Below are 13,942 nucleotides of genomic sequence, written 5' to 3' on the forward strand. Positions count from 1 at the left end.
ACCCAAAGCACAAACGCACTCAGAAATGCTAGTTCTGCCCTGGCTGGCATAGCTCAGTGAATTGAGCGCGGGCTGCGAACCAAAGTGTCACAGGTTTGATTCCCAGTCAGGGCACATGCCTGTGTTGCAGGCCACGGCCCACAGCAACCACACATTGATGTCTCCCTCTCTCTCTCTCTCTCTCTCTCTCTCTCTCTCTCTCTCTCTCTCTCTCTCTCCCCACCCCCCCTTCCCTCTCTAAAAATAAATGAATAAAATCTTTAAAAAAAAAAAGAAATGCTAGTTCTCATGAGGATGTACCTTACAATGAGCCACCCTGCTCCCCAAGAGGAGTCTAACTGAATGAATTAGGAGGTGTTCTCCATGAGAAGATTTACACCAGTAAGACAGGGAGCAGTAAATAAAAGCAGCAGATTAGTGCAATATTACTAAATCCCATTATTTAGGTCCCTGCCTGGCAGATTTAACAAATGAGATCTATCTCTTCTTGGTGGATGCACAAGCATAAGTACCATCTAAATCAAGTCTGCAGAGAATAAACTGACCTGATGGATAGCTATCCTTTAGCTCAGCATCAGTAACGCATGGAGGATTTGGAGGAATTTGTGCCAGGAATCAGAGAATGTAGTATTTGTCTTGAATTAACTAATTTTTTATAATCAGCGTACCGTGAGTGATACGCTCCCGCCAACATAGATTTGTGACCTGCCTAAAGTACCAATTATGTTCCAATTTATACAGTAAAATTTGTTTGGTAATATGAGGTGTTGCAGCAATTTTAACACATCAGCAAAGATGGAAATCAATTTATTTTCCTTAGTATTTGGCAATAAACTTCGTAAATAAAAACAGAAAATGTGGGGTTTCTAGAATCAGGCAAGCCTTCTGCTTTAACCTTTTCTACTTCCTGGCTGCTGGCTGAGGGCAGGGTTTGTGCCCCTGTAGTTCCACTCTGACCCAAGACCGGGCTGGTGCCCCCTGGGCCTCCAGCTTCTTCAGTTGTTGGGGAGAGTGAGGTCTTCAGGGCAGGCCTGTGTCTGGGTCGATGGGCTGGAACTGAACTTTAAAAGTGTGTCAGAGACTGCTACGCATTGTTTTTCCTGGCAAAGGAAGGGGGGCAGGAATTGGCATTCCTGCTTTAGAAATAAGGAAACCAAGTCTCAAATATGACCAAGGATTTGTCACCAATAAAAGTGAGACCCACGTTCTAGATCTTCTGACAATACATCCTGATTTCTGTCTCTGGAAGGAATTTAATGGTTCGGTCAGTGTGTAAGCCTGCCCCGGTCGTCTGAGAAGATGAGAACGTGAGGTCACTGAGACAAGTAGGAGGAGGCCAGGCGGAGGGAAGGGGAGGGAACTGCGGGCACAGCAAACAGGAGCTGGAGCGGGGAGGCTCATAAGCACGTGGCGAGACACCCGGTTTCCACCTGAGATAGAGAAATCTGGAAAGAACATCAGTATACACTCAAATACTTTAAATGGCTAAACAGCACATCCCAAACTTTACTGAAACCATCAAGGAGTTGAAGTAACAGGACAACCAACTAACCCAAAACCTCAGGAAAGACAGGTGCTTGCGAGGAGAGATGGTAAGTCACAAGCTCTGGCTTACCTGGGACGGATGGATATTATTTAACATTGAAGAATTCAGCTAAAACTGTTAACAAATTGGTAAAGGCCAAGTATGAGCTAGCGAGAGTGTTTAGAAACCCTGGGGGCCAGTGAGTACCTAACTGGGCACTTAAAAAATTCTGGCGAGAGTCCCGAGAAACCACCCTTCACGCAACAGTATAGGAGGAAGAAAACAGCAGCTGCTGCGGGAAACACGGGAAACCGAACCCAGGCCCTACTGCTCTGTCTCCCCAACTGAACAAACAAACGCATTAAAATGGAGGAGGAGCAGCACACAGTGTCGCCTTAGGGCATGGGAGAAAACCCACGGCAGCTGGGAAAAGAATACAGACAAGAACCCTCTGCCCCTGGGGGTGGGGCAGTAATGCCTTCTGAGCCCGAGCCACCTCTGGGAGGGCACTGAGAGCCCCCAGGGGCAGAGCACCTCTCTGATAACGTCTAAATATGCAGGCTGCCAGAGAACACCTCCCCACTGCGGACCACTTCCCATGGCCAGGCTAACAAGCAGCGAGTAGCAAATAACAATCAAATACTGCTGACTTAGGAGAGTGTGGAGGGAGACTCTTGTGGAGGCACAACTCAAAGAGGCTCCTGAAACCTGAGAACGGAGAAGACGTGAAGAAAAACCTGACAAAACAGCCCCACCCTAAACACAGGCACAGCCAGAGAAATTTTAACCCTGCGGTGCACTGAGGCTAACCATGGCACAAAAAATATTTACAGTCTCCACTACGCTATACAAAACGTCCAGCTTTTTGAACTGTTAAGAACAGGTACTACCCTTGACCTTGGCCAAAGGGCCGAGAAGCGATAAAATGTCCAGCTTTTTAAAAAATGACAAGGCATATGAAAAAAAAGAAAACAATATTATCAAGGTACAAATTCCCCCCAAAACTGGTATATTATTAAAAATGCTGAAAACACAACTTAACTTTTAAAATCTTGAAGAGAGTCAGGGGAAAAAAGATACATTACATACAAAGGGACAAAGATAAGAATTGCAGGGGACTTCTTGTCAGGAGCCCAGCAGGCCTGAAGACAAAGGAGTGACATATTCAAAGTGCTAAAAAGAAAAACTGTGAACCAGGATTCGATAAGCAGGAAAAATATCTTTGAAAAATGAAGTAGACATACTTTCTCAAACAAACAAAAACCCAAAGAATGCATTGCCAGCAGACCTTCAGTATAATAAATATTAAAGGGAAATTCTCAAGCAAAAGCAATACTTTTCCAGAGAGAAACTTAGATCCACACAAAGAAATGACAAGCATTAAAATGGAACAAATAAAGGTAAAAACATTTTTTCTTATTTTAATGACTCTAAAAATAGCTGGTTGTTCAAAGTAAAAATAGTAGCAATGTATTTATTATGTTTATATCATATGTAAATAAAAATATAACAATAGTACAAAAGATGAAAGGAAAGATTTGAGACTAGACCCTTACAGGGTCCTGACATCACACACTGAGACGTATTATATTATTTGAAAATGTACTCTGATTAACTACAACTTGTACATTGCAAACCTATTGGCAATCACAAAAAAAAGGAAAGGTGTAAACAATAAGCCAATTATGTTGATAAAATGGAATCATATACTTTTTTGATTAAGCTAACAAATTAAAAAATAGGAAAAACTTTTAAAACAGTTGGAAAAAATAGAAAACTATCTAGATGGTAGATTTTAAAGCAACTGTATCAATAGCAACACTAATTATAAAGAGTCTAACCTCACCAGTTGAAATGCAGAAATTATCTAATTATATTTTAAAAAGCAAGACCAATTATAAGCAAAAAAAATAGTTAAACTAAAGGAAAAGTTGACAAATCTACAATTATACTCAGATACTTCAACACTCCTCTATTAATTTTGTTCTAATTAATAGAACAAAAAGATAGAAAATCACTACGAAACAGCACTATCAACCAACTAAAACTAATTGATAGGATACTTCACCTAACAAAAGTAGAGAACATTCTTTTAGAAATGAATATGGGCTATTCACTAGACAGCCTATGTTCTGGACTGGCAAACTAACCTTAACAAATTTAAAGGAATAGAAATCATACAAAGTATGTTCCCTAAGCATAACAGAATTGAACTGAACATTGCAATAGAAAGGTCCCAGACGAAGTGTAACTAGACACCTCAGAATACCAGGTTTGGAAGCTCGGTGGGCTTTTGGACTATGCTGGTTTCAAAGCATGTGTTGCCCGTGCTGATTAAAACAAGCGAAAGCTTTATAGTTCATCCTGAAGTTAACAAACACAGCAAAAAAAAAAAAAAAGCAAAACAATTCAGGTTGTCACAGTCTTTCTCACCCATCAGGAAACACCGAGGCTTTGCTTTGACCTGAGATGTGTATGCATAGAAAGGCTGTGGAATAATGATTGATGTCTGGGAATCCAAATGCAGGGCCTCCTGCCGCTCAGGCAGACCCTCGTTCCTCCCTGTCCTCTGTCAGGTCACCCGGTGCAAGCAGCACAGTGTGATGACTCAGCCCTCAGGCCTTAAAGACCTAGCAAGATAGGCCCAATTCTCGTTCCTCTGTTCACCAGCTATGTGGTTATGGGTATATTACTGAAACTCTCTAAACTTTGTTTGCTCATCTGTTAAGTGGAGAGGACGACTGTGCCTATCTGAGACGGCTGTGTGAGGAGTAAATGAAGATGATGCACGAAAGTCCTTAGCACAGGGCGTACAGACCACAGCAAGCGCTCAATGGTTCCTGCCATTATCATCCATTATTTTCATTCCTAGGGAAGACATTGTCTGGGGGAGTTCTCCATCAGGCTAAAACACATGTGTTGTTTAAAGACCATCTATTTACACTTGGAACCTGTCAAGAGACATAAAATCTATAGGTAGGAAGGAATTAATTCTGCCGTGGTTTCCTGCCTCCTCTTTGGCAAGGTCAGGGAGAAGAGAATGGAGCCGAAACACAGGGCCGCCCTCACGCACCCGCCCTCACGTACACGCCGTCACAGGGAGTGCCTGCCCCCACTCCAAACTGCCGGGGTTGCTTTCTCTGCCCGGTTGTTGGTGCTCGGAATTCTTTAACTGAAACACTGTCATTCCACAACAGAAATGTGACTTAAAATATATATGTAATATTGGGATGGGTGATATCGTACATTAGATTTCTATTAATGGAGAAAAGCAGGTTTTACATAAAGGAAAAAGTGCCTTTTACAGGAAGAGTGAGCAATTAGGAGGTTCTCCCTGAAAGTGGGGGACAGTGCCTCTTGAAGGCCTCTTGAACCCAAAGGAAAAAGACAAATGAATAAAATGAGGATCCTGGAGGCACACAGACCGGAGACCTACAAATCCAGGCCTCAGACCAGTTTGTCTGAGTCACCTTGAGTGTCAACATACAGAATCCTGGGCTCCGCGCTAGAACCACTGAATCTGAACAAGGAGGGCAGGGTGATAGGATTTCAACAAGCAGGAGGAGCCGCATGTGGGAATCACGCATCAATGCCAACTTTTCACTTTACAGAGGACAAAACTGAGCCCAGGATAATGAAGTAACTCCGTCTGGGTCCACTTCACAGCTGTTTTCAACAAACTTGGCTCAGCTGTAATTGTGGGAGTGAGAAAGCAGTGCAAGTGGGCGACTCTACTCACTATCCCACCTGCCCCCTAATGGTCCACCAAGGATTGCACGCATGTGGACAGTGTCACCTTCCTGTGATCCCAGTCTCTCTGTGCTATCCATAGTGACACCTTTCTCAGGACGGATGATCTAAGTCCAAACTCTAAGTTCAACTTCTTGATTATCCCCTCAACTTCTCTCCAAACGATAAAACTATCGGTAGTGGAAATGTCATATTTGGCCAATAGCTGGAAGTTGTGATTAGAGCCCACACTAACGAGAGGAAGTAGCAAGAGGCAAAAAATGAATCAAAAGGGAGCAAAGTGACCTCTAACCAACCGCAAAACACAGGTCAATAAGCCAAGAAAATCAATGGAGTGAAAATGGTCTGCTCAGGAAAATCAATAGAGTGCAAATCAACCGCGCTCAGGCCGGTGGCCTTGCACACGGCTCTGGCCCCAAAGTTGAACTGCATCTTTTCTGCTCCCCAAGGACAGCTCCTCATTCTCACCTCACACTACTGCCCTCGACATCGGCCTATTTACTCAAATGCATATATCTCCCTGAAAAGCCTTGTCACCACACGAAAAGGTCCTCTCTCTGTCCTCCCATGGCCACCACTCTGGCCAAGCACCTCATCATTTTATGTCCACATTATTTTCAGAATCTGCTCTCTCTCTGCCTTCATCCTGACCCTGGGACCACACTGGCCTACAAAGCTCAGGATAACCTGCCTCCTCTGTCTCCCATTACGCTCTTTTATGACTCCCCTGCCCATCAGGCAGATCTCCTCTTTATGCCTGCCCAAAACTCAAAGCTTTTTTTTTTTCAGACTGGTCCTCAGAATACCTGTTCTCTTCTCTCCCTGAATATTCTTCTACTTGCTTTGGTCTAAAGGGCCTCCTTCTCTATTAAGTCTTACTGGAATAACAGCATCCCCCAAAGATCTCCCTCTCTCAGCACCGATGGAACTTTTCTTCTGCACTCCTCATTTCTATATGAAGCAATTCCTATTTCCACTGTTACCATGTTGGGGGTTAGAGGCAAGAGGGGGTATCACTACAGTATTCTCAACTCTTGCAGGAAGGCAGCACAGGGTGGAAAGCACACTGGGATGAGATGCAGGAGTTGTTGGTCCTGTCCAGCCCCTGCCTCTAATTACTGTGGGTCCCCAGGCCGGTGATTAAACCTCTCAGGGCTTTTCCATAAAATGAGATGGTTGTACAGAAGACAGCTCTGCGGTTCCTTCTCATTCTAGTATTCTAGACTTCCAAGGCAAGAATGTCTCTTTTAATATTCCCCCTAACACTTTTTAGCTCTTTGCCCTAATCTTCCTTAACCTCCTAAGATGCTCTCTCCTAATTTATTAATGAGGTTGGTAATGATACCTTCTCCATAGAATTTGTGAGACTTGCATAATATATGGCTTGTAAGATTCATAACAGAGTCCTGACACAAAGTAAGGGCTTTATGAATTTTTGCAATTATTTTTATTAAACATAGAAATACATATAAATATCTCAGAGGAATAAATAAAAAGAACTTAAAAAATAACTATTGTTTGAGGCTAAAAAGAAATCTCAAGAACAATTAATTGCTATCCAAATAATAAAGCATGTTATCTTTCTGTCTAAAACAGAAAGCATTTTCTTCTCCTGAGCTACAAAGTCTCATTTACAACAGCCCATCTACCTCTGCATTGAAAGCAGGAACTCAGAGCAGTTTCTGCAGCCCACCGTGCCGGATGGTGGGTGCCAGGGAGGCCAGGGAAAGATGCCCTTGCCTACCCAAGATGGCACCCCTGGAGGTCAAAGTTGCTGCCCTTCCCCCCAAATCTGAAGAACAAACATCGCCTTTAGAGAATCTACAGTTCCTTTAGCCTGAGACTCAAAGATGGTGCTCCTTGAGAACACACTGAGGAGAAGCCTATAATTCAGAACCTCCTGGTGCCTGGCTGAAAATTATTAAAATGTCAGTGAGTTCATTGAGTGAATCCTTTTCCTTCTGAAAGCAAATCCACTTGATGCTGCTTCACTCAGAGTCAGAACATAGAGAAATCCCCCCAGTGGTGCTCATTCACTCAGCCAGCCACCTCCAAAGCAGAGGAGGCATGTCCTGAGGTGACCCCCAGAGATGAGACCACACCCTGAGCTAAGCCACTGGGAGGAAGAGTCTCCACTCAGCCACTAGGAGAGTTTCAGGAAGAACCATGACAATGCCAGCTGCCCCCAGCAGCTTTAAGACAAGACAGTCCTGCCATAAAATAGTACTCAAGGAAATGGGGTTAGGCTGCCTGGAGCCAGGTAGGAAGCCAGAATGCCTGGCATTTCAGAATTTGAATGACCCAGACTAGATTTAGGGAGAGTTACAATGTCCTCCTCAGAAATACAATAACTTATTACGTTCACAGAAGAAAGAGCTACATACAATAAAAAATGTTTTTACTACTCTTTATGATTCCAGATATTTAAAGTATTGCTTCAGCTCTGGCTGGTGTGGCTCAGTGGATTGAGTGCCAGCCTGTGAACCGAAAGGTCGTCAGTTTGATTCCCAGTCAGGGCACATGCCTGGGTTGCAGGCCAGGTCCCCAGTTGGGGGTGTGCAAGAGGTAACTTATCTATGTATCTCTCACACATCGATGTCTCTCTCTCTCCCCCTCCATTTCCCTCTCTCTAAAAAAGTAAATAAATAAAATATTTTTAAAGTATTGCTTCAAGTGTCCCCCCCAAAAAATGTAAAAATAAAAAACCAACATGCTTCCTCTCCTTTGTTGGAATTCTACCGAGGCTGGAAGGCAGGTATGAGTGTGAGATGTACAAGGTGATTAAAAAAGAAATAAACGCTCTTAAAAATGCATTACTCAGTAACTAGGTTATAGACGAACAGTTTGTAAAGGAACTGTCCCAGTATTTCTGTAATCCTACATGTGCTCAGTATGCACTCCCATTTCATAGGACCCACCTCACCCCTGAAGTTGAATCCGTTCCAGACCCTTTGCAGGTTGATGGTCAAAACGGCAGCCACAGTGCCTTCCTTCATCTACTCAGCATCACGGGGAAGGTAGAACAAACAAGCTTCTTGAACTCTCTCTGCAAGAAGTCAAATGGTGTGATGCCTAAGGGTAAGTTCAACCACTGTTCAATTGTTTTAATCACTGATGATTTTATAGGGTATGTGTGTTGATATCAGATATATAAAGCACAGTAAGAAAACTTGAGCAAAATGTATTTGGTAACAAGGGAATGCTGAAAGTGTATGCCATCTACCATGGTGATGCCTACGGGAGAACAAGGGGGAAGGAGAAGAAAATGTTATAAAGGAGAAAATGTTATAAAAGTCATACAGCAGAAAATACTGTATTTAGGGCCAAAAGAATAGACATATGTCATCACTGTGCCGCTTACCAAATGTTGAGATGTTGCGTAAGTCCTTCTGTTCGCTGGGCTTCATCACATATAAAATTGAGAAAATAGTAACTGCTCCTTGTAAAATCAAAATACTGTTTTTTCCATGCAGAATCACAGGGAGCAAAGTATAAAGACCAGTGATAGACCCAGAGTCTTGATATTTAACAGATTTCTGAATCCATTTAAAGGTCTGTTATTTATGTTAGAATTCTCTAGTTTCAGGGTGACCAGCATGATTCTGGGCATGAAATAAAGTGTTATCCCCTGAGTCCCTGAGTCCCTGAACCACTGAGTCCCTGAGTCAGGAAGACCCTGCAATGCAGTAAGAATGCAACACAGGACTTCTGCCGTGGAAGCTGGCACTGAGCATATGGGTGCTCCTGTCTTTCTACCTGCTCTGGTTAGTAAGGTACAAAGGCAACAATTCATTTTTATTCCCTTTTCTACAGAAAGTCTCATGGCCTGGTCTCCTGGATACTTTTCCTATGTTAAAAGGAGGAAGATTAACTAAATAGGTTAGTCCTGCTTCTACAACAGACACCTGAGACGTTGTACTATATTATGTTTCTTCAGTCTCTGAGAGTCAACCACAATAGAAGGGCCTTGGGTCTAGAAAGCCACTGACTTTGAAAGAGAGAAGCCAAAGTGACAAGTTCAATCCTAGCACCTCTGAGAATCACATTCCTGGCCCATAGTGATGGTCCCTGAGTCTGCCTCCTAAGTACTTTCAGCAAGTCTCGTGGCCCTGCCCTCCCCTCAGTGGCCAGTCCCTCTGTTGTGCCGAGGCTGCCAGCCAAGGGACCAATTAGTGTCAACAGTGATGTCAACACTTGCCTGGTGAGTCCTGCATCCAGCCACATCTTCCTAATGAAGCTCTGAACTATTTAATTAGGAGCCGCTCTGACAATTCTGTCCTTGTCACATCAGCAATAGATTGGAACACAAGGGAGAAAATTTCCATTGAACCCACGCCACGGCATTTGCTCTGTAAATTGAGACAAGTGGGATGCATTCACCTTGCTAATGCATAGAAATAAGAGGTAATGCAGTCTCTCTCCGTTTCAAATGGGAAGGTATAAAGACACAGTCGTGCCTAAGACAAAGGATGTTTGTTTTTCTGCCCAACCAAGCGGTTGTGTGCTCACCATTTCTCCTTTTGGAGACCTATGTGTGCTGTGTTTAGGATATTGCCTCTAGAGGCAGAGACACCTCAGTTTGAATTCTGCTCTGGCCTTTATTCACTGCCCAACCTTCGTTAGATTCCTAACGCCTCTGAGCCTCAGTCTTCTCACCCGTTAAATAGAGATAATTATGCCCACCTCTGAAGCTGTCCTAATGATTCAAGTAAACAGAAGATATATACAGCACTAAGCACAAGTACTAAACAAAGTAAAGGATTCTTCTAATTACTGCCACATCTAATGTCCCATGTTAAGTTAAAAGCAGAATTCCACACTGCGATAAGCACTATCTTTTATTGGCCTCCCTCCCCCATTTCCTACTCCAGACACTTCTCTTTCCTAACCGGTTACTTCGTGAGTCCTTACATAATGTACAGTCTGTCTGGGAAAAGTCCAGTCATTGTTAATATAACAAGAATGGTCTGTGAAACATTGATATAACCTGGAGGGCAAGGAGAGTGGACTGGAATGCACATGTGTGAACAATGATGACTTCACTATACTAGTTAGTGGGGGTGGTAGATGCCGTCGAATGAGCATATGTACTGTGTGGACATCACATTCAAAATGACTGAATGAGTACTGTAACAAATCTGTATCAAATTTTGTATTAAGTTTGAATATTCCTCCACAAAAATTATTCGGATGATTCAGAAGGCCACAGCGCAGCTATGGGCAACTGGTGAGTGACAGCTTCATCGCCACAACATACCTGCTCATGCATCATGTCTCGTGCAGAGTTTTTTGGAAAAACATCAAATCACCCAGGTGACTCAGCTCCTCTACAGCCCCTATTTGTTGCCCTGCAACTTCTGGCTTTTCCCAAAACTAAAATCACCTTTGAAAGGGAAGAGATTTCAGACTACCAGTGAGATTCAGGAAAATGGGACGGGGCAGGTGGTGGTGGCTGGGAGAACTGTGTGAGGGCCCAAAGTGCCTACTTGGAAGGGGACTGAGGCGTCATTGTCCTATGTACAGTGTTTCTTGTATCTTGTGTCTTCTTCAGTAAATGTCTCTATTTTCCACATTACATGGCTGGATGCCTTCTGGACAGACCTTGTAGGTTTCAGCCACTTTACCATCCTAATTGTCCTCCTCAATTGATTCCAGTTTATCAGTAATTTTCAAAGAGTGTGGCTCCCAAGCCTGAACTCCAAGTTACTATCACAAAGTACAATGGGGCTTTGAACTGGATAAGTTACTCACTAATTCAGTCTTGGATCCCATTAACTGTTCATCAACCATTCCCCATGGGGATGGGAAGGGGCCCTTCTCACCCAAGGGCCAAGAAAAGGTAATTTATTTAGAAAAAACATAACCTAACTCCACCCATTTAAGTTTTTACTAAATGGAGAAGAAATGAGATCTTGAGTGATATAATTCATTTGTGATTGTTGCATTCTTTGAAAACATTAGGGTGCTTACCACAAAATATAAAACAGTAATCAGCATCTTTACTGCTGAGAATGCAGCAAGGAGAGCTGGAAATTTGGAAGGCGATCATTCTGCTAGCCTTGGGAGACAGAGTATTAGGATAAAGTCTGACAATCAAGGAAAGTGAAAATAAAGAGTAAAATTGATAAAGAGTAAAATTTCACTGGTTCTTCCCTTTTAGTTCAAAAAAAAACAAAAGAAAATGTAGATCTTTTCAAAAGCTAAAATTGCCTTAACAAAACAAGTGTGATGGGATTTCTTTCTTTTTCTAAGGATGAGCTTTTTAAACACAATACTTTTACCCTTGAAACCACCACTCCCCCTCCCGAAGGTGCCCAAGCAGCCCGCTGCCCATCGGCAGAGAAACAGTGTTCCAGCAAAAAGACCTGCAATTACTTCGTGATCATAGCACAAGAGAAGATTAATTGGGAGCAAGATCCATTTAGAGTCCTTTATTCCCTATTCAATTTGTCCCCACGTCAATAAAAAAATTTTGTTGAATTTATTGGGGTGACATTTTAAATAAATTTATATCAGTTTCAGGTGTTCAACTCTATAATACATTATTTATGTATTGTATTGTGTGTTCACCATCCCAAGTCAAACCTTCTTCCATCACCATTTATCCCCCCCCCGCTCCCTCTTCTCCCCCCCCACACTGTTTCTGGCAATCACCTTACGCCGTCTGTATCTGTGAGTTTGTGTGTGTGTGTGTTTTGCTTAATCCCTTCACCTTTCTACCCAGCCCCCCAAACTCCCTCCTCTCTTACAGCTGTCAGTGTGTTTATATTTTTTGTTACTCGTTTATTTTGTTTATTAGATTTGACATGTGAGTGAAATCATGTGGTACTTTTCTTTCTCTGACTGGCTGATTTCACTTAGCATAATGCTCTCTAGGTCCATTCGTGTTGTTGCAAAGAGTACGATTTCCTTCCTTTTTACAGATAAGTAGTATTCTGTTGTGTAAATGTATCACAACTTCTCATCCGCTCATCTACTGATGGACACTTGCGCTGCTTCCAAACCTTGGCTATTGTAAACAATGCTGCAATGAACATAGGGGTGCATATATTCTTTTAAATTAGTGTTTAATAATAGTTTCCTAAAAATCTGTCAGGGATTCCCATGTTCCATGTCATCCTAATGCAGCTGGCACATTTGCTAAGCCCTTATGTCCCCACAGAGCCAGGCAGAGAAAGAAGAAAGAACGGCTTCACCAAGCTGAATTTTGGGAGAGCATGAGGAACCTGTGGCAAAAACAGAACTTGATGGTGACAAAGTTGGGAAATCAAAACTCTTGCATACTGACAAAAGAGTGTTGTCACTAACTATGAGGTAAGTAAGAATTCCTTAACAATCCCATCAGAAGGGAGGACCAATAGGGAAGGTAAAATCATCTATCCCCTCAACCTGAACGTGGGACCAGGAATACAGAGGCCCAACTGCTATAAGCTAGGGGCTCTCTTTGGGGGAATGTCCCAGACAGAGAATGAATGACACAGAGACACAGAGAGCCTGAGGGAGCCCAGAGAGAGAAATGAGACAGAGAAGTTATGATTCAAGAAGCTGAAAGAGAGAAAGAGGCAGGGAGACAGAAAGGCAAGAGTCCCAGAGTGAGGGAAAGAGAAAAGTGGTGAAAGGAAATCAAAAGCAGAATGAACATTAGAGGAAAGGCATTTGATGCACAGGCCAGAGGAAACCTAAAGGAAAGGAAAAAGAATGGGAATCAAAATGAAAAAAGAAAGTGGAATGGATCAGTGAAGGCTGGGCTGCAGAGACACTGAGAACATGATGAAGCACAAGGTCTTGCCCTTCGTGCAATTCTTCAGGGGACCAGGCAGTTGCTCAAAGCTATTCATGTTTGCTTTCCAAGAGCACGGACTTTGGGGTCAGGCAGATCCTGAATCAGATCTTTGGACAAGACAAAAAAGTTTAGTTTGCACATCTGCAAAATGGGAGTAATAACATGCTCCATTGGATTGTTGTAAGGATTAAATATAATAAAGTATATAAAATCCCATCATAATATCTGACATATAATGGGTGCCTTGTGATTGTTAGTCTCCCTTCTTTTTCCCATATTAGGCATTCTACCCTGAACATTTTAATCATTAATGATTCTCTGTACTGTCTGCCAGGTGCACTGCACAGCCTGGCTCTTGATTCTAAGTTCTTTAAGGGCAGAACCTGTGTCTGGTTCACAAGAGAATCCTCAGGGCCTTGCACAGTGCTAGGTACCAGGCCAACTCAATAACTGGATATATGAATGCTTATTGACTGAACAAACCAACACACAAATGAGTTAATTAAAAACAGTCTTCCTTTGGGGGAGGGTTTTTTTTACTATACAATCAGAATTCAGTGCAGAAAACAGAAACTACCCCAGGTAATTCCAGCAGAGAGCTTAATATGGCTATTGGGGGCTTACAAAGACATTGGCAAGACTGAAGAAACATCAGTCAGAGAGCTGCCACTCAGATATTGATTTCAAGGCTACTTCACCATGACAAGCCATAGATCAGGAGTCTGCTGCCGTGGCCATGGCCACCACTGCCCTTCTTACCCACAAACTGGTGACTAGACAGGAATCCTGATTCAATCACCCCAGCTCTTCCAAATCTTACATGTTATGAACCCAGCTTGCCAGAAACAACAGCTATAATAAAATGGCATCTGCCTCCTATCTTC

The 13,942-nt window shown here is 42.8% G+C and overlaps 1 pseudogene; it reads right to left on the bottom strand.

The window, feature by feature from the left end:
• Positions 1-2,283: 2,283 nt before the first annotated feature.
• Positions 2,284-2,447, bottom strand: LOC114493498 (annotated as a pseudogene).
• Between the last annotated feature and the right edge of the window lie 11,495 nt (positions 2,448-13,942).

Source organism: Phyllostomus discolor, chromosome 1 (assembly GCF_004126475.2).
Source record: "Phyllostomus discolor isolate MPI-MPIP mPhyDis1 chromosome 1, mPhyDis1.pri.v3, whole genome shotgun sequence".
Taxonomy (NCBI): Eukaryota; Metazoa; Chordata; class Mammalia; order Chiroptera; family Phyllostomidae; genus Phyllostomus; species Phyllostomus discolor.